General features: G+C 41.7%; 1 long non-coding RNA gene and 1 other non-coding gene across 2 annotated transcripts; one reads left to right on the forward strand and one right to left on the reverse strand.

The window, feature by feature from the left end:
• Nucleotides 1-1,016: 1,016 nt before the first annotated feature.
• trnai-aau (transfer RNA isoleucine (anticodon AAU)) lies at nucleotides 1,017-1,090 on the forward strand. The gene has a single exon. It is a non-coding gene; the product is annotated as a tRNA-Ile (tRNA).
• A 14,302-nt stretch (nucleotides 1,091-15,392) lies between these two features.
• Nucleotides 15,393-16,184, reverse strand: LOC144065667 (uncharacterized). The gene is made up of 2 exons (XR_013297249.1): nucleotides 16,049-16,184; nucleotides 15,393-15,589 (listed from the first exon to the last, which is right to left on the reverse strand). It is a non-coding gene; the product is annotated as an uncharacterized LOC144065667 (long non-coding RNA).
• Nucleotides 16,185-24,926: the final 8,742 nt, after the last annotated feature.

The raw sequence follows: 24,926 nt of genomic DNA on the forward strand, positions 1-24,926 counted from the left end.
CTTTTTAAAATCAACCAATGCAATTTTTTAATCCAATTTTGTTCTTTTGTGTTTTTAGTTTTCCAATTAAAAAAATACTTTGTTTCCACTTTAAATAAAAAACATGATTAAAAGACATTTTCCAATACTAAGAAAAAAAGCTCAAACAAACATTGCTTTAGATCTATAAAAACTGACTGTTTAGGGCTTTTGAGCCAGTTCTTTTAATCCAATTTAGAACAATTAAAAAAAATCTAGATATTAGATCTAAAATGGTCCGGCCCACATGAAATGGCGTTGATGTTAATGTGGCCCGCGAACCAACCCAGGTTTGACACCCTTGCTCTAGAGTAAGTTAAAATTGCCTAAAATGATTTATTTTGCCGTAACATAACAGTTTAGCTATCTGATATTTGCACTTGCGGGCATCACATAAAAATCATGGCCACTTTGCACATAGCTGGTTAGCTCAGTTGGTCAGAGCGAGGTGCTAATAATGCCAAGGTCGTGGATTTGACCTCCATATGGGCCATGACCTCTCCGTAGTCATTTGCAATTGCCTATTCCAACTTCTTTTGCCGTAACATAAGTGTTTAGCTAGCTGAAGTGTTGCATTTGCGTCATCACGCAAAAAAATGGCTTTTTCATGGCTGGTTAGCTCGGTTGGTCAGAGCGTGGTGCTAATCGCGCCAATGTCGTGGGTTCGACCCCCGTACGGGCCATCACCTCTCCGTAGTCTTTTGAAATTGCCGACTACAACTTCGTTTGCCGTAACATAATTGTTTAGCTAGCTGACGTGTTGCATTTGTCTCATCACGCAAAAATCTGGATTTTATGGCACATGGTCAGTTAGCTCAGTCGGTCAGAGCATGGTACTAATGACGGCAATGTCGCGGGTTCGACCCCTGTACGGGCCACGACCTCTCTGCACCATTTGAAATTGCCTACTACAGCTGCTTTTGCCGTAACACAACTGTTTAGCTATCTGACGTGTTGCCTTTGCGTCATCAGGCAAAAATCTGGATTTTCAGACACGAGGCCAGTTAGCTCAGTTGGTCAGAGTGTGGTGCTAATAACACCAAGGTCGTGGGTTCAACCCCCACATGGGCCATGACCTCTCTGTGATAGTTGAAATTGCCTAATACAACTTCTTTTGCCTAAATATAACATAATATCTTGTCTTGATGTTTCCTCAGTTTCTGTGATCTGATAAATTCTCAGCTCCACAAGGCAGAAGACGCCACCCAGGATGTGAATCATCTCAGTGAGGGAATACTTGAGGTTTGTTCCCACCACATTTCTGTCCTTCCCAAATTGTTGTGAAATTAAATTTGTCTTCATACTCAAGCGGGCAGAACAGTGTTTCTCAACTTTGCTTAGCCTCCAATGAGGAAGCCTGTAGAAAATGATAATAGGATCACTCTTAATAATCGTCACAAGTGCAAAAATCTCCAAATAAAGATGTAAAAACTCTTAAAATAGAATCAACAAAATGCTGTAACAGAGTTGTCTATCTGTCTGGTAAGTTGACTGAGCTACCTTGCTAATGCTAGTGGGTTAATTATCTGAACCTTAGCTTTTCATGCTAATTGCTAGCATGCGCGAGTATGAGTTTAGACACAGTTGTGGTATGTTCTATCAATATTAGAATATAATAACACATCACAAAATATTTATAGTTTAGGATTGTGGTCACATTTTTCACTCTTTCATGGATATTTTTTTAACTTTATGCTAAAAGCTAAGCTAACCACAAGTGACATAGAACCCTTCTTGAGAGTAATTACTTGCCCAAGACGCTAAACAAAAAGTGCATAACCTGATGACAACACTTTTTTTCACAATTGAATATAACTTTTACAAATGGAAGTATAGTTCTATAACCATAAAGATACAATTCAATCTTAAATTGCCATCCAGAATAATTTATCGCATTTCCCTTCCCACTACGTGTATGAGACCAATGAACACAGCGACAAAGTGGTCCTCGGGAAAGGCACGTAGGGGGTGGTGTATGCCGGCAGGGACGTTAGCAGCCATCAAGAAGATTCCAGAAAAGGACAGCACGTGAGTGGATTGTTTGTCCCTCCACTTGACAGCCACTAACAAACACTCTGTGGACAGTTATTCCCAGCCGCTCCACGAGGAAATCTGCCTGCACAAGCAACTGAAGCACCGGAACATCGTCCAGTATCTGTGCTCCCTCAGCGAGGACTCTTTCATCAAGATCTTCATAGAAGAAGTCCCAGGAGGTTTGTAGACAAAGCAGTGTTGATGAATAAATCCCAAATACTGTATTTTCACAACTATAAAATGCACCTTGTGATAGGGTGCAGTCTCATTTGAGGGTATAGTTTCAGTTTTTTGTCAATACATTGGACGCATCATCCGATAAGGCACTAGCATGACACTAGGCTTGTGTATGTTATGCTAGCCGCTAGCGTATGTTATGCTAGCCGCTAGTGTATGTTATGCTAGCCGCTAGTGTATGTTATGCTATCCGCTAGCGTACCTATGTTATGCTATCCGCTAGCGTGCCTATGTTATGCTATTCGCTAAAGTACCTATGTTATGCTAGCCTCTAGCGTACCTGTTTTGCTAGCCGCTAGCGTACCTGTTAAGCTAGCCGCTAGCGTATGTTATGCTAGCCACTAGCGTATTTATGCTAGCCGCTAGCGTACCTATGTTTTGCTATCCGCTAGCGTACCTGTTATGCTAGCCACTAGCGTATGTTATGCTATCTGCTAGCATACATATGTTATGCTAGCTGTTAGCGTATGTTATGCTATCCGCTAGAGTACCTATGTTATGCTATCCGCTAGCATGCCTATGTTATGCTATTCGCTAGTGTACCTATGTTATGCTAGCCTCTAGCGTACCTATGTTTTGCTAGCCACTAGCGTACCCGTTAAGCTAGCCGCTAGCGTATATTAAGCTAGCCGCTAGCATATGTTATGCTAGCCACTAGCGTATGTTATGCTAGCTGCTAGCGTACCTATGTTTTGCTATCCGCTAGCGTACCTGTTATGTATTCAGATTTTCTGTTTTAACAATTGGGAAAAACAACTGCAATGTGTCACTGTCAATCATGAGTACTGAAAATGGAAATTTGAACTAAATAAATCATACTGGAAAAAGAAAAATTGCTCCAGCGTCTATAACCCAGGAGACTTACTAAACAATTTCCAAAACGGGCCTTAATATGTGACTCAAAGTCATGTTTTGGTATACATTTCTGCAATATTGAGTACTTACTTGTGAGTACTAAGTGTCTTTCTCAAACTGATGAATTTATTGAATGCATATTGGCAGATTTACAAATAACACCTAGATTACTAATAACACACAAAAACGAAAATTAGCTTAAAAAAATAGACAATTTGTGAAATAAAAGAAATACACAAAAATTGACAAAACACCTCGTTGGCTGAGTACCAAGAGGAATTAGCCTGGGTTTTATTCTTTATTTCTCTTTATATTACTTTAGCTTGCAACTTTCTGGCTGAGCTTGTCTCGTGCTGCCTTTCTCTTACCGAGAGCGCTTCTTCTGCTGCACTTATCTTCCCATTTAGCAAACGTACGCTCGCTCAAGCGCCACTACAGGAGGTATGGTGAAACTGACATTAAAATACATAAAAAAATACAGTGAAACTAAAATGTGGCAGTTACATATCAATTGCCAGATAAGTTTAGTTACATGCCAATCAAATCCGTTTGGATAAATATAAAAGTGTAATAGAACTACAAAATGAACCCAAAGTCAGTTCTGGTCAAGTTGTTAACTGCGCAAGGAAAAAGAGTTCTCGCCTTTGTGGATTCTCATGTGGGTTCTTAAATTTTGCTTTTGAGAAAAGGCTTGACCACAAAATGAGCACGAAAATGTTTTTTTGCCAGTGTGGGGTCTTGTGTGACTAATTAAGCTTTTCTTCCATGTGAATGTCTGACCACAAATTGAGCACGAAAATGGTTTTTCACCAGTGTGGGTTCTTGTGTGGAGTTTGAACTTGTGCTTGAGAGAGAAAGATTTACCACAAATCGAGCACGAAAACGGTTTTTCACCAGTGTGGGTCCTTGTGTGGATGATTAAGTCCTGCTTTTGAAAGAAAGCATGACCACAAATTGAGCAGGAAAATGGTTTTCCACCAGTGTGGGTTCTTGTGTGGCTTTATAAGTTTGCTTTCTGTGTGAATGTTTTACCACAAACGGAGCACGAAAACGGTTTCTGCCCAATGTGGGTTGCCATATGTCTTTTCAAAGTAAACATTTTACCAAAGGTTTTCCCACACTGAGAACATTTGCAGAGTTTGCCGCCACTGGGATTTTTCGTAAGACCTTCATCGTCATCATTATCATAAAGCAAGTCGTCACTATCTGATGGAGGAGCAATAAAAGCTTCTTCTTGCCATCCTTTTGTTGAGTCGCTGCCGTGCAGTGGCTCCGCCCCTCTGCCGGCCACGCCTAGATCAACTTCACTGTTGAAACGCTCACCAGTTGACCAAGTGACATCTTGCTGCTCCTCCGTTTTGATTGAAAGTTGCTCTTCTCTCTTTTGCTCTTTAATTTGGGACCATGTTAAAGTGTTTGCAGGCTCCGCCCCTCCGCTGGCCACGCCAAGATCATCTTCTCTCTTCAAGGACGCACCAGTTGACCAGGTGACATCTTCTTCCTCCTTTTTTTTATTTTAAGTTGCTCTTCTCTCTCTCTGTCTTGAGGGAACTCTGGCTCCTCCTCTTCGATTTGAGGGGGCTCAACATCCTCTTTGGCACCAGAAAACTCTGACACCTTCCCATCAGGACCAAGATATTTTCTGAAACCTGCAAAGACCCCAAGATAAATTATATATTTTATAAACTGTCTATTATTCTATCTAGAGGTTCTTTATGTTAGACTTGTAATTAAGTCTTATATTTGCAGTGGTTAGGCTGGAAAGAAATGACTAATATGCTGGTCGCTACAGTAACGAAGCTAAACAGAAGAGGATGCCATACATTTGTGATGTTGTCAACATAGGACTACTGTAGTATTCTCATCAATAGCCAAAGGGGTTTAAACGTTTTTTTGAAGTGTATTTCACTAAAAAAAGGACTATTGGTCAGTAAAGTAACCTCACAGGCCCTTGAAGTTTTTCCAAATCTTTTTTGAGCCTCTTCTTTGCAGATATTCGCTTGTATTCTTGAGATTTTAATTTATTTGGAATCCTTTTAGAAAAGGGTGAAGCATCAAATATAAATTTTAATCATTTTTAATTAAAAAGGAAAAATGACAGCTATTCTTTTTTGTTGACATTAAAAAAAATGGAAAAGGAGCCAACATTCAGTTTTATCGATTTATTTTTCTAAATCAATAATTTTGAAATATATATATTTCCTTTTTATGATTTCATATTTTTATATGCATTACAGCAGGGGTCACCAAACTACGGCCCGCGGGCCGGATCCGGCCCGCCGGCACATTTGGACCGGCCCTCTGAACAATACCAGAGACGCTATCGTTTTTTTTTTTTTTTAAATTGGGGATGCAGCCCGCCGGCACATTTGGACCGGCCCTCTGAACAATACCAGAGACGCTATCGGATTTATTTTCCTATTTGGCCTTGAAGACTGGGACGTTTTAATCTTGTGTTTGGTTCATTGCACCCCTGCTGAGCCCACAAATCATCCCAGTGAAGCGGGCCTTCGCATTGCTCCTTTGGTGACACGCGCGGGGAGAGTGTTTGCCTTTGATGCATGCGGGCATTCCACCGTTGCATGCGTGAGCAGAGTGTTAGCGAGACATCTGGACGATCGCAGGTGAGGGCGGAGCCCTGGTACCATCGCTATTGCGATGCTATTCAAGCATATAAAAACTGTGCAACCTGAACCTGTTTGAGAACGGAATAATGGCGAAAATGTTAGTTAAGAGAAAAATTGATTCAGAATGCAGGGTATTTAACCTGCAGTGGACAAACGATTATTTTTTTGTTCAATGCAAAGAAAAGGCTGTTTGTCTCATCTGTCAAGAGACGGTGGCAGTATTCAAAGAATACAATCTTCGCCGGCACTTTGAATCCCGTCACAAAGACAAGTACGATAGCGTGCAAGGCCAAATACGAGCAGACAAACTCTCAAAGCTAAAAGTTGGACTATTATCTCAGCAGATTACATTTCTACGCCAAGCTCAGCTGAACCAGGCATCCTTTCGGGCCAGCTTTCGGCTTGCTAAACTGATAGCAAGCAACGGTAAGCCTTTCACTGACGGAGAGTTTTTTAAGAAATGTATGGATGTTGTCGTGGAGGAAGTCTGTCCCGAGAAGAAAGATGCATTTAATGCCGTAAGTCTGTCGGTGAGTACAATGACCAGACGCGTTGAAGAAATCGGGAATAATGTATATGCCCAGCTGCAGCAGAAGACGAGAGAATTTGACTTTTTTTCATTAGCACTGGATGAAAGCACGGACGTGCAAGACACAGCGCAACTGCTCATTTTTATTCGTGGAGTTAGCACAAACTTTGAGATATGCGAGGATCTGGCAGCCCTCCAAAGTCTCAAAGGGACTACAACGGGAGAGGATATTTTTGACAAAGTGTGCCAAACCATGGAGAAGTTGGACCTGGACTGGTCAAAGCTGGCTAGCATCACGACTGACGGGGCTCCTAGCATGGTGGGCGAAACTCGCGGTTTAATAGGACGCATGAACCGTGAGTTGGAAAAAAGGGGTCTCACCGCCCCGCTACGAGTCCACTGCCTAATTCACCAGCAAGCACTGTGCTGCAAAATCTTGACGTGGGATTCTGTAATGAAGGTTGTGGTGTCGTGCATAAACTTCATCAGGGCAAAGGGAGAAGAGTGTGCATGGCACAACAGAAAGTTAATGTTCCATGGCTTTTTTTCTATGAAGAACCCAGAGAGAGTTATTTAGATATTATTTATTTCATAAATAGTGTTATTTATTTCCTGTTTTTTCTGTGAAGAACTCAGAGGGTTATTTAGTTATTATTTATTTTATTAATATTGTTATTATTTGTTTCCTGACTTTTTCTGTAAAGAACCTGGAAAGGGTTATTTGGTTATGTGTGGCTTTCTGGAAAACAATACATTTTTTAAGCTCCCCTACGATCGTCACACTTTTTCTGTTACAAACTGACACCGGCCCCCCATCAGAGAAGGGAAAAGTTATGTGGCCCTCACAGGAAAAAGTTTGGGGACCCCTGCTTTACAGCAATTAAGCCACATAAAATGCATGCTAATCAAGAACTCCAAATTCAGTCAATAATGTGTATCGTGTAGTAGTTTGAAATGAATAATACCCCAATCTAGTATTTTTTTTCAAACATTTAACATTACATTCTCTTTGTAGTTTGTCTATCATCTCCTATAAAACTTTCTTACTCAATGTTTTTCCAATAGTTACACATAAAATAAAAATCTACCAATAATCCCCTTCAACATCAAAAAGATAAAAACAATTTACCATTAATTTCAGACATGAAGTTACCGTATTTTCACACCTGTAGAAAGAAAACAATCTTTTATAAATTAATTTGTCCATCTGTTCAAATTAATGTATTCATTTTCCTCTTAGTTTTAAATCTTGGCAAATAACGCTTCTCTTTTGTGTCACCTTTGAATTTGGAAGGCTGATTTTGTCAACAAAAAGACCCCAAAAGTATTTTTCACCAAAAAGAGAGCTTTATTGGAACTACCAAAAAGATGACCCGTTAAATCGGTTTAAAAAGTGATTCATCTTATAATATGACAAAAGTATAAGGACATTGTACTACTTATTTATTTTGAGCAAATTCATTTCTTTTCCCAAGGGAAAAGTTATGTGGCCCTCACAGGAAAAAGTTTGGGGACCCCTGCATTACAGTATGAAAATGGGAAATAGTTGTTATGATTTATACTTTTCCCATGATTTATTCTGCATGATTTTGTTTGTACTGTTTTATTGTCTTAAAATCAAGCTTGTACCTTCTGTCGACCTGAGAATTTTTAAATAAATCAATTGCAGCGCACAAAAAAGCCCGTTTTATAACACATTGAGAGAATATATAAATATTAAAAGTGAACCCACCTTCTAGTCTGTGAAGAACAACTGTTGCATGCATTATTTTGCAAACGATCGAGTGTTCCTCGTGGAACACTCCTACACGGGAATTCTGATGGAGGCACCTTTGATAGATGCTAGCAGGCTAAACTAAAGTAGGCCGCAAAGCTTCAACGAGGCTTTAGACGCCTTAAAGATGATGTTGACTGAAACTTAAGACGGAAGAGTAGTTAAGCAAGACACATCGGCCACGCGTGGGTTTAGTTAAGTGGTGGAAATTGAGGAAAAACTCGGCGCGCTACGGTCACGACAAGATTGTGACTGGGGACGCAACCTTGACTTTTGGGGTTGCGCATGCGCGGAACATTGCGTCACTTCTGCAACTCGAGCGTCACTTCTTTCGGTGGCATTAGGTTTATTAAAAACAAGAGAGTCGAACATAGGAAATAATTATTCTTCAAATGGTCGTACATATGGTTTGAATAAAAATATTTTCGTAGGTTTGAATTTACGACATAAGTCACCATGAAGAAGGTTGCGGCTCAAAAGGAGGCGACGCAATATGCGCAAGCGCAGAACAAATCGACAAATTATCAAGGAACCATTGCTGTTTTGCCAAATGGAATCACGAGAGACGAAGTTCTTCAACGAAAATGTACTGTTGGAATAATGATTCAAACCTTTTAAATCATTATTAGTAATATTTAATTAAAAAAGGAAAAACATCTTTCAACAAATTCTGCTTACAACTTCGAAGGAGATGCCTTGTGACGTCGTCTCAGTCCACAGTGCATTCTGCCGAGCGGCATACTCTTCGGTCCATTTAGCGGCACATAACCAAAACATTCAAAGGTAATCTGATTTAAACAATTGCATACGCAAAAACAACTGTCTCAACTGTTTTGAACAATTGTATAAGCTCAACCGAATAACATCATGAAGGTTATAAAAACACTGTCACAACAATCTGTTTTTATCGGAACACCTGCGTAAGAATTTGCACAATAAGCAAAACAACGGCATTATTATTTGCACCAGTAAGCATAATAATTTCTTTATAAGGTAAACAAAGCAAAGCAGTTTAATGTAAACAAAGCAGTATTTTCAAATCTGCTGCTGGAGTCTTCGTCATAACATTTGGTAGAAGTGTCCGTAACGCCGTGACCTCTTTTTCTTCGCCCTTGAAGAGTCGACTGTGCAGGAAAAAAGTCCATCTTCCCATGACTTGATTCATAACCTTACTACTTATTGAAAAATGCTTACAACACATATAGAATATTCCATAATAATTCTAACATTCCCTCCTTTTACTATATGTTTGTTATTCATTTTATGACAAATTCAAAAGAAGAGGGATATCACCGTTGGCTGTTTTAATTTTACCCGCTTAGGCTCTACTCGTTCGGCAGGTCTGAAAAGCAGAAAATAAGATCATTTTCGTCCAATCCATCCTCAGAATTACCATGCTCCTGGAATTCACTGTTAGTGTCAGCACGTTTCATCAGTAGGGGATATAATTCATGCAATTTGGAAGTTGTAGGGGCAATCGCAGTGGTTATAAGTCGGCTTATCAAAGATCTTAAGCAGGGAATAATACAACACCCACATAATGTCAAAATCGTAGCAAAAAGGGCTAATAATTAGGCCAAATCATTATTAGTGAGGCCACTAATCTGTCAGCGGACATTATTCTACTCCAGGATGCTTTTTCATCTTGCGGTTTAGGGTCTGCAGGCCATCGTTGGCCCTGGTGTGGGACCCAGTGGGGGGCGTGTTGTTGAGTGCAACATTTTCAAACGTTGCATACGCCCCCTGCTCCTTCAAGAAGCATTTCAACCACTGCACGATCCTGGAACGCCATCAGACTAGTGGCTGCCAGTTGTTCCTTTATCGCCACAAATCCCTGTTCATTATAATTTCCAAGTTTTTGGACATTATAATGCAGGTAATTTATCCAATCAACATTTTTGTTTGGAGTAATTAAAAGAAAAATATACTCCCAACCTGCAGCGATCTGATTAGCCAACTTATACTCATCTGGTACGCCCCGTGGATGCCAATCGCATCAATGTATGTCGGATCACCCTCTCTCCATGCGACGCCGTCGCGAGGGGCCCGCCATTATACCGGATTTCTGTGCAGCCAATTGTATCTCCTCTACTGTAGATGGAAAAACAGACACTGGTAATAGCAGTGAGACCAAGGCACAAAGTCCTGCTGTCATTTTGGCAGGAGTCGTATAATTTGTTTTGACCCCACCACCACCATAGGTCAGAACGTGGAATCAGGGGTGCAGTCTGTTTTAGGACGTGGGCACACCACGTCACATTTATCGCTCCCAGTGCCGGACCGTGCCCTGTGAGGACTAAGCAGGTAAAATGATTAAACGCGCAACATGTGTTGAAAAGTTAGGCTTGTCCTTTGCTGCCGTTGTAACTGGGTAGACATTATTCCATTTCATACATTTTGGGCTTACATCTTCTTTTGTCATTATCTCCTTTACACAATCAGGGGTAATTTGCACGGGTACTACTCTTAAGAGAGGTCGGCCCCCCATACATGTTATACAGGTTTGATACAGGTTTGATTTATAATAGCTGCATTTTCCATCAACAATAACCAATTATTTCTTACCGCCTCCCGTTTGGGAACTCCCCGTTGCAGAAATGAATTCTCTGGTCATCTCAGATTTTAATTTTACTATGGCGGATCCGGGTGTTTCCATCTCTGACGACCTTCCCACCGTCTCCATAGACATGGTTCCACCTGCCCATGGACTTTAGGAAAAACGTCAGACAAGGATCCACAAGTTAATTTGTCAGTCTGAATTATGATTTGTAATGCCCCCACCGTATGGGTTAATTTTATCGAAGGCCTGATGGGTTTTTCGCACACGTGTGTCATCCAAGCTTGCCAATCTAGACCAGTTTCTGCAACAAGGTTTCCCCAATCTGTTTTAGGACTGTTATGTACCACACATACTCTATAAAATCCATGTGTATCCTTTGAAATGGATATGTAGCTTTTGTAGCTTGACATAAGGGGGAATCGCCCGTGTTTTGGCCATATATCTGCATATAGATTGAATATATAACCTCCCCCTTTTTTGAGGCATGAAATTTACCATGACTCAAAATGGTAGCCCTCCTAGATAAGACCTTTTTTTTTTTTGTTTAGTCCCCCAGGTTCCCAAAATTTCCCATTGCAGAAATCAAAAATTTCATTTGGCGAAATTCTTTTCTTTTTGTTTCTGTCCTACTCTGCCACCGCCGTCCTTGAAAGGCTTATCAGCGATTTCAGAAATATTCCACCTTGATATTAGAATATTGATATATCTTGGTGGCCAGCCAATTAAAACACAAAAGACAGACACTCATCCACGCTCGCACTCATAATCAAGGAATTTGCTTTGAGTGCTCCCCCAATCATCCACAATTTTGGTTTGTTGGAGTAAAACTGGAGTACCCAGAGAAAACCTACGAATTCTTGAGGACACCAGGAATACTCCACACTCCGGAAGGTCTGGATCCACTCCGCATTAGTAGATCCTCGAACCGCAAGATTGATGCCTGAAGAAACTAGATAATTAATGTATTAGATTCACATGCCACATATCTAAAAATAGAAATTTGTTCAATTGCCACCGCCCCTTACCCCAGTCAGTCAGCATGTAGACTGCCATGCGAGTGGCTGTGATTAACTATCTATTCGCCAATAATGCAATAACGGAAAAGTTGTGACACATTGAAACACACACACACCCCCTTTTAGTATTTTAACCGTTTGTAAAAAACTTTATCTCATTGTTCTGCATTAAGTTACACCCCCTTTCAATGTTATCGAATTTTGCCCATTCTAGTCAACCCATCTACTTAAAGCATTTCTCCAAGGTTGATATTTTATAATTTGGAGATGTTATTTTTAAAACATAGACATCCTGAGGTCGCTGGTTCGAATCCGGCTCGAAGGACCAAATGTTAGGTTCATCCAATTGTAGGTTTATCCTTAGGTTTTTCCGTATTCAGCTTTCAATAAAAAAGGCATCTGTAGTCATATCTGCATTTAATTCTTGCAAGAGAGAATACATCCATCCGCGTCTCCGGCCAAGATCATTCTAACAACTCGAAGTCCGTTTCGCTAATTTAATCATAAGATTTTCACGCCATACCCCACAGAAGTCTAAACATTCGTAGAGTCTCACAACAATTTTGTACAGTTATCAAAACAATTGTAGGACCTGTCGAATCTTCTCACAACAATGTTGTACAGTTATCAAAACAATCGTAGGACCTGTCGAATCTTCCCAAGCAAGTTTCGATGCGAACCCTTCAGCGAAGAGGGGCTTCCCAAAACAGTCCTTGGTTCCCAAGAGCGCTTGTTGTGAGTCCATCTTCCGAAGCCGAAAACAGTCCTCAGTTCCCAAGAGCACCTGTCGTGAGTCCTCCTTCCGAAGCCGAAAACAGTCTTCAGTTCCCAAGAGCACCTCTCGTGAGTCCTCCGAAGCCGAAAACAGTTCGCAGTTCCCAAGAGCAATTGTTTTGAGACCTCTCCCTGCCCATGGCCATTCCCTGTCCTCTCGATGTGAACCACAGTTCTTACTTTAGCAAGGCATGCATTAAAATGGCTTTTATTAATGCCAATAACTCTAACATAAAAGCACAGCGTTCAACACATATATATATATATATATATATTGTTTAATATTGTTACACATTCAGGATGAGCATTACTATTCCTAACTATTCTGGACATTCTGACTGACAAACTCTCCCACCTTGGACTATCCTCTTCAATCTGCTGCTGGATAAAGGACTTCTTGACCAACCGACCACAGACTGTTAGACTTGGTCCCCACCTCTCTTCCTCCATTACACTAAGCACTGGCTCCCCTCAAGGCTGTGTACTGAGTCCTCTTCTGTACTCCCTGTACACCCACGACTGTACACCCACCCACCAGTCTAACACCATCATCAAATTCGCTGACGACACCACTGTGGTCGGACTCATCTCAGGAGGGGATGAGTCGGCTTACAGAGATGAGGTCAACAATTTGTCTTCGTGGTGCTCGGTGAACAATCTCACACTGAACACCACGAAAACTAAAGAAATCATCCTGGACTTTCGCAAACACGACACAGATCTGGCCCCACTCCTCATAAATGGAGTATGTGTAGACAGGGTCCAGTCCTTTAAATTCCTGGGGGTCCACGTCACGGACAAGCTCTCATGGTCTACAAACACCACGGCAGTGGTGAAGAAGGCTCAGACACGACTCCATTTCCTCAGGGTACTTAGGAAGAACAACTTGGCCACCAATCTTCTGAGAACCTTCTATAGAACCACTGTAGAGAGCATCCTGGCGTACGGCATCACAGTGTGGTACGCTGGAAGCACGGCGGCAGACAAAAAGGCCATGCAGAAAGTGATTAACACTGCCCAGAGGATTGTCGGCTGCTCTCTGCCCTCACTTGAAGACATTGCCAGCCCTCGTTACCTCAGCAGAGCCAAGAACATCATAGGGGACCCTTACCACCCTGGTCACAATCTGTTCCAGCTGCTGCCCTCTGGCAGACGCTATAGGTCCCACAAAGCACGGACAAATAGGCTTAAGGACAGTTTTTTCCCCACATCCATCAGGAATCTAAACTCGCGCTAACACAACACACATTCCCCTCTGCGGTATATGAACAGATGTTTGGTTGGTGATCTGCCTCCTACTAGCTGACTGAGGAAAGGTAAGTGGAAGACAGTGAGAGGTAAGCGCGAGGTAAGCGACCTGTATCCTCAACAGCGGAATGACAAATTACAAGTCCGTAACTTACACTTATTAGGTCTTTTGCCGATTAAACGTAGCTTATGGAGAAGCACCATCAATTTCGTCACACGCAGTTTCTGCGTGTGATGACAAGTAGGCTTTTGTGTTGTGATAATGACAACAGGGCCTATGTCCGATTATTATTATTATTATTATTATAAGCAAATATATTGATTAATATAGTAAGCATGTTTATAATAAGGCTTTCTATTCCTAAGTAAGCATTGCAAACACATTTATAATAATGATTATTCCAACAATGACCACTGGTATTTGTTACTCTATGAGTAGATCGTGAATTACAACCATTAAAAATGTTTTTCAATTAAGATGTCTTGTTTTTGGTGTTTTTTCAGAGGTTGAAACGAACAAATTTGTATTGTGTTTATTTCTATAGGGAAAAATTGATTATAGATACGAGTAAATTGACATATGAGCTTGGTCCCGGAACGCATTAAGCTCGTATTTCAAGGTATTACTGTACAGTGGTACCTCGTCATACAAAATTCTTGTCTTACGAGGGAAATTTCGATCGAATAATTCACCCGTCATGCGATCAAAATTTCGTGATGCGACCAAGCCAGGTCTTTTTTGCATATCTTTCGTGTATAACAATATCTACGAGCACGGAACGATTAAATCAGACGAGTTTCTCATACGACCAGGAAACGCACAACGCGCGGGCAAAAAGAGGGCTTTCTGGATAATGAAGTATACTCGTGCACACAACACCCATAGGCAATGGCAACCTTTCTCAGAATAAAACTTCATTACCCACAATCAATACGTGGGTAAGCTCAACTATTGTATTTCCTGTTATTCTTTCTAAGTAAAGAAGCTCCCGCGATCGTTCTTTAAAGACTATTCTCGTTGGCAAGTGGTCGTGCGTTATCCTATTGTGATGACATTTGTATGCGACATTATCGAAATATTTTGAAGGGAATACGTAGTACAACAGCAAACAGCCTATCGATAGCGATAGACAAAAACAAACAACTCTTGATGCGTTCGTTTTGAAGACTTCGGTGGAGTGGCCAGGTGGTGTCAACCCATAGAACTACGTAAGGTAAAAAAGATTACAACAAATTTAGAATTTAGTTTTGTTTGAAGTTACAAACATTGAGTGTCTGTATATAGTTATCCAAGTGAATTTAAATTTGTTCGTTTACGAGTGCATTGTTGCCGTGGATAAAGCCCCCCCCCCCCCCCGAACAGGCACGTAGCTCCAAGCAAAAGAGTGTGTATGTGTATATATACAAGAATATTGAATAAAAAATATAAAACATTGACAGCACATTGTAGTACGAAATATATCCAGCGGGGGCAGTACATTTTGAGATGGCTTCCACTGTAAAGTAACAGGATTGTCAATTTGATGCACAAAAGAAAAAACAAACCTGCACAACTTGACGAGATCCACACCTGTCTTATCCCACATCTTCCAGGTATATTTAACAGGTATATTTCTGCGTATCTCGAACTCCAAAGAGTTATCAATTAAACAACTACTACTTTGTCTTCATTTGTTCTCACGTCACGGCTGCAAGAAATGACTCCACAGTGCAAAGAAACTGATGGGGAAATATCTTTTATTTTTATTCATCTGGACTCCAAGGTTTGGAGGAATATATGCCCTCCCTGTTGACATCCAGCCAAGCACCGACTCCCTGCAGTCGCTCCTCAAACACGGCTGGGATCATTCCGTCGGGAGTACCGTCGGCCCCACATTTAGGAAGTAGTTACCTCCTAGTGCTAGTCTGAACTAGATCCTAAAAAAAAGAAGAGTACATTTGAAAAAAGAGGACTTGTTTTTTTAGCATGAATTCAACGACCACTATCAGCGTTTTTAGCTGGGCTCGTCGTCTTTTGAACGAAAATACTTTTTCATATTTTAGTCATTTCAAAATGTGCTAGTCTTCGTTTCGTTTACTGAAAATGTTAGCACCTACAAAAATGTAAAGGATTTTTCTCTTAAAATACATCAAAGGTTTCAATCTCGATTAAACATTGACAAATGCATGTCTTACAAAGTTCAAATATGGTGCTGCTGCTTAATAAAAATATTCCTGAATACTCTTCCCGTGACATATAGAGCAGTTATGAGCACAAACACGTTGAAATACTATCTTAAACTAGGCACTCAAAAATGAAATATGCATCTTCAAATTATAACCGACTATTTACTGAAAGAATCTTTACATCTATTATATCTTAAAATTACTTGTTACCTGTTAAAATGACTTGTTGTCTGTGGTCTCCAAAAAGGTCAACGTATTCCACTCTTCTTCTTTAAAATGCGACCTTCTTCGGGCCGTTCCCAAAAACCGAGCCAAAATGTACTGCCCCCGCTGGACATATTTCTAAATACAAGTACGTACTACAATATGCTGCCAATGTTTTATATGTTTTATTCAATATTCTTATATATGTACACATTCACACTCTTTTGCTTGGAGCTACGGGCCTGACACTGAGAAAAAAAAACACAATGAGAAACATCCCCAATTTATTTGTTTAATAAAATAATAAATTAAACACTTTAATTTTTTCACACACACAGTTTACAAGAAATTGCAATTAATATACGTTGGATTAAATTTATGATATGTTAGAGCAGGGGTCGGGAACCTTTTTGAAAGAGAGAGCCATAAACAATTCCTATTTTCAAATGTTATTCATTGAGAGCCATACTCACAATTTATAAGTCAACATACATGAAAATGTGCCAATTATTTAGTCATTTTACCACTTCTAAAATACAAAAAGTCTTTGAATTATTTTCATAACATTTTTACGCTGTTGCTAATCAATGAATATCAGAGTATCAATGAGAGAATAGATGCAGAAGACTCTAATGAAAAAAACATGTCAATGACGTGACGTTCCTATTGGTGCGTTCGGGACTTGGCTCTCTCACCACCGGTTTCCATATTTTAGCTCGGAGCCATATGCAACCATCAAAAGAGCCACATGTGGCTCCCGAGCCATAGGTTCCCTACCCCTGTGTTAGAGAAAAGACCGGTCAAATAGCATCTCACTTTTAGTTCTAGTGATGTGTGCCAATAAGAACAATATTTTAATTTTAAATAATTTCCCATTATTTTAGGAAATATATGTATATTCAAAATGATTTGGTGAGAACCTTAATTCAAAGATTAATCTCGACGTTTCTATTTCTTCTGTCACGTACTGTTCTTAAATAATTTCCCATTATTTTAGGAAATATATATTCAAATTGATTTGCTGAGAACCTTAATTCAAAGATTAATCTCAACGTTTTCTATGCTGGTGTAAATTTCAATTTCTTCTGTCACCTACTGTTCTGCGTGTGTTTGGCCGTGAATAAATCCCCTTGTTGTTCCTAAATGAATGTTATCTGTAACGGGCCGTATATGGCCCGCGGGCCGAAGTTGAAAAACATGTACACACACGATCCGCGGGCGGGGCGAGCGCGCGAATCCCGTTTCGGCGAAACGTCCGTTCGGAGAACTGTCCGTCGGCGAAGCGACTCGTCCGGTCACGGTTTGCTTCTGTATACGAAACACTTTGGCCAAACGATACATTTCCTGTATCGGTCACGTGGTTCTTCCTTAAAGCAATACACGCCCAAATACGGGCTTTCTCTCTTGCGCTATCGGCACGCTATAGACGCACCAGTGTCGCTCGTTCCATAACTATTTATAATTAAAACCTGTTTTAGCTTAGCCTAGCTAGCAGCTAGCAAAGAAACAATTTTTTGGACCCCTTCCGTGAAGACCGTTAAACATTTCAGAATAAGAGCAAAACATTGTCTGCAGGAAATGCAGGGTTCTGCGGTTGCTTTCGCATTTTTCGGATTTTAAACAAAAATGTCTTTCAAGGTGATAGACAATCTGTTTGGTAAAAGATTGGTTTGTTTGGCTTCGAAATTGGGAATAGAGCAAGATAGTCATTGTTGACCAATTTGTTGATTTCGAAGGGCTCTTAGATAAAGAAAACTAGCTTTTGGAGGATAACATTTTAGTAATACTGTTTTTGAATGGTTGGTTTGTTCAAAATACTTTTTCATTAGAGATTAGCTGGTTAGAGAAAAAGAGATGAGAAAATTTACAATATTATGTCATATTGGTGACAATTTGTGGGTCCCTTATTAAACACTGAAATTTGTAATTAAGGAAATGCCTGGTACAGAACAGAAGCGAGGCTGCCGGGGGGGGCTTGCTGCTAAGCTCAAACAACAACCACACCGAGCTCCGCTTCCAAGTATCCTTTTGACCAACGCCCGATCCATCACCCACAAAATGGATGAGTTGGAACTTCGTATTGCTACCAACAGCTTTGTTAGAAACTGTAATATTATTATCATCTCCGAAACGTGGCTACATCCGCATATCCCCGACGCGGCGGTATCGCTAGCTAGCCGAACGCTTTTTCGCAACGACCGTTCTAAAGTATTAACAGGAAAAAGCAAGGGCGGTGGACTGTGCATGTATGTACATAATGAATGGTGTTGCGACAGTAAAATTATTGACACTCACTGTTCCCCGGATTTAGAGTTATTAGCAATACGATGTAGGCCCTATTATCTTCCAAGAGAGCTTACCGTCGTCATAGCAACGGCTGTCTATATACCTCCGAATGCTAACGTTAACACGGCACTTAACCTCCTGCTAGCGGCTGTTAACAAACAACAGCTTGCTCACCCCGATGGAGTTTTTATTGTCGCTGGTGATTTCAACAAGGCGTGTTTAAAGACTGTTTTACCTAAGTTTATTCAATACGTAAATTGTAATACTAGAGGAGACAAAACTCTTGACCATGTCTATTCTAACATCAAACATGCTTACAAAGCCACTTCCCTACCCCACCTAGCTGGATCAGATCACCTCTGCCTATCTCTCACCCCCGCTTACACACCACTCCGGAGGCAAACAACGCCACAAATAAAGACAATAAAAACTTGGCCCGACAACGCACTCTCTCAGCTGCAAGACTGCTTTTCCCGCACCAACTGGGAACTTTTTGTACACGACAACCTCCAGGACTACACGGACTCTGTTCTTTCTTACATAAAAAACTGCATCGACAACGTCACTATAGATAAACGAATACGGGTTTTTCCTAACCAAAAACCCTGGATGACCAATGAGACACAGGCACTCATCAAATGCCGTAATTCCGCCTTTAGATCAGGGGACAAGATAAAATATAGCGCTGCCAGAGCTGAGCTGAAAAGAGGCATTAAAAAGGCCAAGGCAGCATATACCAAAAAAATTGAGGAGCACTTCACAGAAAATAACCCAAAGAAGATGTGGCAAGGAATACGACATATAACCAACTACAACAACAATACTATGTCTGTTAATGCAGATGCCTCACTAGCGGAGAATTTGAACCGTTTCTTTGCCCGCTTTGAGACTGACAAATCAGGCCCAGTCTCAACACCCCCACCACCACCCTGCAGCAATACACTGACGTTCCGGGAACAGGAAGTCAGACTGGTAATGCGGTCGGTGAACACCAGGAAGGCTGCGGGCCCTGACGGAGTACCTGGGAAGGTGCTCAAAGCCTGTGCTGACCAGCTGGCTGGAGTCTTCACAAATATTTTCAATTGTTCCCTGCAACTATCCATCATTCCATCTTGTCTGAAATCTGCCACCATCATCCCTGTCCCCAAAAAGCCAACCATTGGCAGCATGAATGATTATAGGCCTGTTGCCCTCACGCCTGTGATCATGAAGTGCTTTGAAAAGTTGGTAGCCCGCCATATCAGGAATACAATCTCTCCCTCAATTGACCCTCACCAGTTTGCTTACAGGGCAAACAGGTCCACTGATGATGCTATTGCCATTGCTCTTCATACAGCACTGAGCCATCTGGAACACCCTGGGAACTACGTGAGGATGCTCTTCATTGACTACAGCTCAGCCTTCAATACCATAAAACCGGACATTCTGACTAACAAACTCTCCCACCTTGGACTATCCTCTTCAATCTGCTGCTGGATAAAGGACTTCTTGACCAACCGCCCACAGACTGTTAGACTTGGTCCCCACCTCTCTTCCTCCATTACACTAAGCACTGGCTCCCCTCAAGGCTGTGTACTGAGTCCTCTTCTGTACTCCCTGTACACCTACGACTGTGCACCCACCCACCAGTCTAACGCCATCATCAAATTCGCTGACGACACCACTGTGGTCGGACTCATCTCAGGAGGGGATGAGTCGGCTTACAGAGATGAGGTCAACAATTTGTCTTCGTGGTGCTCGGTGAACAATCTCACACTGAACACCACGAAAACTAAAGAAATAATCTTGGACTTTCGCAAACACGGCACAGATCTGGCCCCACTCCTCATAAATGGAGTATGTGTAGACAGGGTCCAGTCCTTTAAATTCCTGGGGGTCCACGTCACGGACAAGCTCTCATGGTCTACAAACACCACGGCAGTGGTGAAGAAGGCTCAGACACGACTCCATTTCCTCAGGGTGCTCAGGAAGAACAACTTGGGCTCCAATCTTCTGAGAACCTTCTATAGAACCACTGTAGAGAGCATCCTGGCGTACGGCATCACAGTGTGGTACGCTGGAAGCACGGCGGCAGACAAAAAGGCCATGCAGAAAGTGATTAACACTGCCCAGAGGATTGTCGGCTGCTCTCTGCCCTCACTTGAAGACATTGCCAGCCCGTGTTACCTCAGCAGAGCCAAGCACATCATAGGGGACCCTTACCACCCTGGTCACAATCTGTTCCAGCTGCTGCCCTCTGGCAGACGCTATAGGTCCCACAAAGCTCGGACAAATAGGCTTAAGGATAGCTTTTTCCCCACATCCATCAGACATCTAAACTCGCGCTAACATACACACATTCCCTTCTGCGGCATATGAATAGATGTTTGGTTGGTGATCTGCCGCCTCCTAGCTGACTTGAAGGAAGGTAAGTGGCAGACAGTGTGCGGAAATCGAGAGGTAAGCGACCTGTATGTAATCGCGAGGTAAGCGACCTGTATCCACAACAGCGGAATGACAAATTACAAGTCCGTAACTTACACTTAGTTAGGTCTTTTGCCGACTAAACGTAGCTTATGGAGCAGCACCATCAATTTCGTCACACGCAGCTTCTGCGTGTGATGACAAGTAGGCTTTTTTTGTGTTGTGGTAATGACGACATGGCCTATGTCCGATTATTATTATTATTATTATTATTATTATTAGAAGGTTATTTTCTCTAATTTAATTATTGTAGGTTTTAATTGTGGTAACAGTGAGCTACAGAAAATGGCTCTTATCTTAAATTAACATCGTATGGGGTGATTTGTGAATTAGATCTTAAGAAATAAGAATTATTTGGTTGTTAATGATATCAAACATGAAAATAACAATGCAGAAATGTCATTCATAATTAGGTAAATTGTACCTGGCTGGTTTAGATAAAATAATTGATTTAGGATAGGCATAATTTCCCTAGGACTGAAGAGTCATGGAGTGTTTTCAGTGCACGGAAGACATTCCCTGTTTTGTCCTGAGTGGGGGCAATTTGCTTTGGCATGGGTCATATTGATGACTATTAGAATATTAAGGACTGCATAAGCATTGAACAATTGATGACAACCAAATGACGTTGCTTTCTATTGCTTTAAAGGCATACAAATTAAGGGAACTTTAGATTAAACACCAAGAGACACCAAGACACCAAGCGCCTGGTAACCTTCTATAAAACTACTTTGGAGAGCATCCTGGCATACTGCATCACAGTGTGGTACGCTGGAAGCATGGCAGCAGACAAAATTGCCATGCAGAAAGTGATTAACACTGCCCAGAAGATTGTCGGCTGCTCTCTGCCCTCACTGGGAGACATTGCCAGCCCTTGATACCTCAGCAGAGCCAGGAACATCATTGGGGACCCATACCACCCTGGTCACAATCTGTTCCAGCTGCTGCCCTCTGGCAGACGCTACAGGCCTCACAAAGTACGGACAAATAGGCTTAAGGACAGTTTTTTCAACAGCCATCAGGACTCTGAACTTGTGGTAGAACGACTCACAATCCCTTCTGTGTAATAACTTCGGGGTGAGGGACGTTGGGCGGTGATCTGCCTCCTACTGGCTGACTGAAGGTGAGTGAGGAGACAGTTTTTTTTTTCATTGTTGGCATCTGCGAGGCAAACTTTTTCTGCAGTCGGCGGGATTTGGTTGCGCTCGAGGGTGATGCGATATATCCATCATGGCAGAATGCCAACGAGTCTGAAATTATCACTTATTTGGGCCTTTTGCCGGGAAAGCGCACCTTGTGGACAAACACTACCAATTTCGTCATAAGCAGCTGGGTATGATGACAATTAGGCTTTTGTCGAGTCAATGATGATGACAAAGCCTATGTCCGATTATTATTATTATGATACAATATGAAAGAAGACAGACGTTTCTTTTTTTAAATTGAAGTGTGTATTTGAGAAATTTGTAAATTGGGGTTTGGCTGGGTGGATGGGGGTTTATTTTGTTTCATGAATTTTTGGACCAATAGACGCAGTCAACGTCTTCACACATGCAAAAAATTGTAATTCACGGGTAGTATTCCCAACTGTAGGCTTTTAAATATGGAATTGGGAGATAATAAAATTTACACATACCTAAATAGTCTCACATACATTGCAACATCAATAGAATAACATTTGGACACGGAAAATATAAATCACGCCGTGTACTGTAAACAAATGCTCAGCAAAAGTGAGCCCACCTTCTAGTCTGTGAAGAATAACTTTTGCTTGCATTAATTTGCATTCAATTGGGTGGCGGAGACGTGTAAGGTCCTCTTTTACGTCAAAAAGTTCCTCCTGGAACTTTGTTGTTGTTGTTTTTATGGCGGCCATTCCGCACACTTGAATTCGGCTTTTTTGACGACGTGTTGATGGAGACGCTTGTTTTTTTGATAGCAGCTAGCTAGCAAAGCTAAGCTAAATAAAGTCGCACAGTTTTAAGATGGATGACTGATGTTGAATCCGTGAAGTTAATAATGCTAGATACATCTTCAATACTTCAGTTTAGTTAAGTGACTGAAATTAAAAGACAAATTAGATTTTTTTTCCACACAACACACTCGTAAACAGAACAAACACTCCACCCTCACGTTCGCTATCGATGGGCTGTTTGCTGTCGTACTATTCTCTTCAAAATATTCCGAAAATGATGCACACAAATGTCCTCACAATCGGATAACGCACGACCACTTGCCAACGAGCAGCAGTCTCTTATCAGCGATCGCACCGCTGCTCATGGGAGCTTCGGGGGCGCTGGCTAGCGGCTCCTTTTAGATTGTAGCATCTGTGTTCGCATCCCCTCGGACGGCGCCTATGATAGAGTTGCTACCGGGGATGCTGTTGCGAGCCAGTGCCCCTGATGTTCTTATGAGCAGCCAACGAGAAGTAATATAATACTCCTTGTATTAGATAAAAATAACAGGAAATGCAGCAGCTGAGCTTACCCACGTATTGATTGTGGGCAAAGTTTAATTCTGAGTGCCATTGCCTGTCGGCGTTCTGTGCACGAGTATACTTCATTACCCAGAAAGCCCTCTTTTCCCTGCGCATGCGCATTGTGCGTTTCCTGGTCTGAATAACTCATCCGGTGCTCGTAAATATTGTTATACACGAAAGATATGCAAAAAAAATGCCATGGCCACCTGGCTTGGTCGCATCACGAAATTTTGACCGCATCACGGGCGAATTATTCGATCGAAATTTCCCCCGTAAGACGAGCATTTTGTATGACGAGCGGTCGTATGACGAGGTACCACTGTATTGTTTGGCTTCACGTATTTTTCTTATAAATATGAAAAAAATGTTTTAATATTAATGGGATAATACGTATAACTAAGTGGTATATTCAATAATCCCGATACTCGTATCATTTGTATATTTACATTTTAATACTGTTAAACCTGGCAAAAACTTTGACTTGTGTCTCTATATATTTTAACAGAGTTTATACCCGAATGGCATTTATGAATTAAATAATTTCGTTATTATCTTGGTTGTATTGATTGTATGAGTTTTTAAAACGAAATGACTAAAAAAGATCAGTTGGTTATCATTTTTCCATTGGAGAAAAGGTTTATAATTCACACATTTCCAAAATATGTTTCGTATTTCTATTCTTTTTTTCCTTTCTCTTTTTTATGTTTTTCCCGTCTGAAGGCAAAATCTTCGCCGCTTGTATATGACGTCATCGCCACTCGCTGTTACAGATTATAGTACTATATAGTGAGCAGTTTGCGACATCTAGTGGTTCATGATTGTAGCACGTTCTCAGTTCTACCCATAATGCTACGCGCTGTTTGTATTCAATTGAATAAAGACACAATCCGGAACATGGTGTCAGGAGTGGCTGGCTAAAACTAGAAGCAATGGCAAACAATGTGATTCCGGCGCCAGAGGGCATGAAAATGTTCGGGGATTTGCCAAAGAACTGGGACATTTTTCGTGCTGAATTTGAGGACTCTGTGTTAGCCACAGGGCTAAACGAGAAATCCACGCCCACAGAGGGGTTAGGCAGTAGCCCCACCCAGTGCTTAATGTCAAGGAGGCTGAAATCCTCTACCAGTTGCAGACAGCCTACTGCAACCACATGTGGTGGTCGGAGTGACTGGCAAGTTGGTGTGGAAACGGCGGACGGCGAAATCGACTTACGACAGATCCACCATGGACCTCCCAGAGCCAAATGTGGGAGATCAGATCAGAATGAAGCCGCTTCCGGGTGACCGCACCGGGAGATGGCCATTGGGCCAATGCATTCAGAAGGTTGCTCCTCGTTCATTCGTGGTGGATGTTCACGGCACTCTCTACACGCGCAACTGCGTGGATCTACGAGTGGCAGAGCGCTCGGTGGAAATAATGCCAATAAGGGGGCCGGAACAGGGACATGTGACTGGGACATCAGCCCGGGCAGAGACTGCCCATGGGTCAGGCCATGGGGAATCGCACCGTGCGGAAAGCCCCAGCGCCCCAAGCAGTCTGGCTCCGCGCACCCCGTCTACACCGGCACCAGGACAATGCCAGACACCGGAGAGACGCAGCGACTCACCAGGCCAGGCATTCTACACACTTTGTGGCCGCCTCTCACGGCCACCGCCT

This window comes from Stigmatopora argus, chromosome 20, assembly GCF_051989625.1.
Source record: "Stigmatopora argus isolate UIUO_Sarg chromosome 20, RoL_Sarg_1.0, whole genome shotgun sequence".
Taxonomy (NCBI): Eukaryota; Metazoa; Chordata; class Actinopteri; order Syngnathiformes; family Syngnathidae; genus Stigmatopora; species Stigmatopora argus.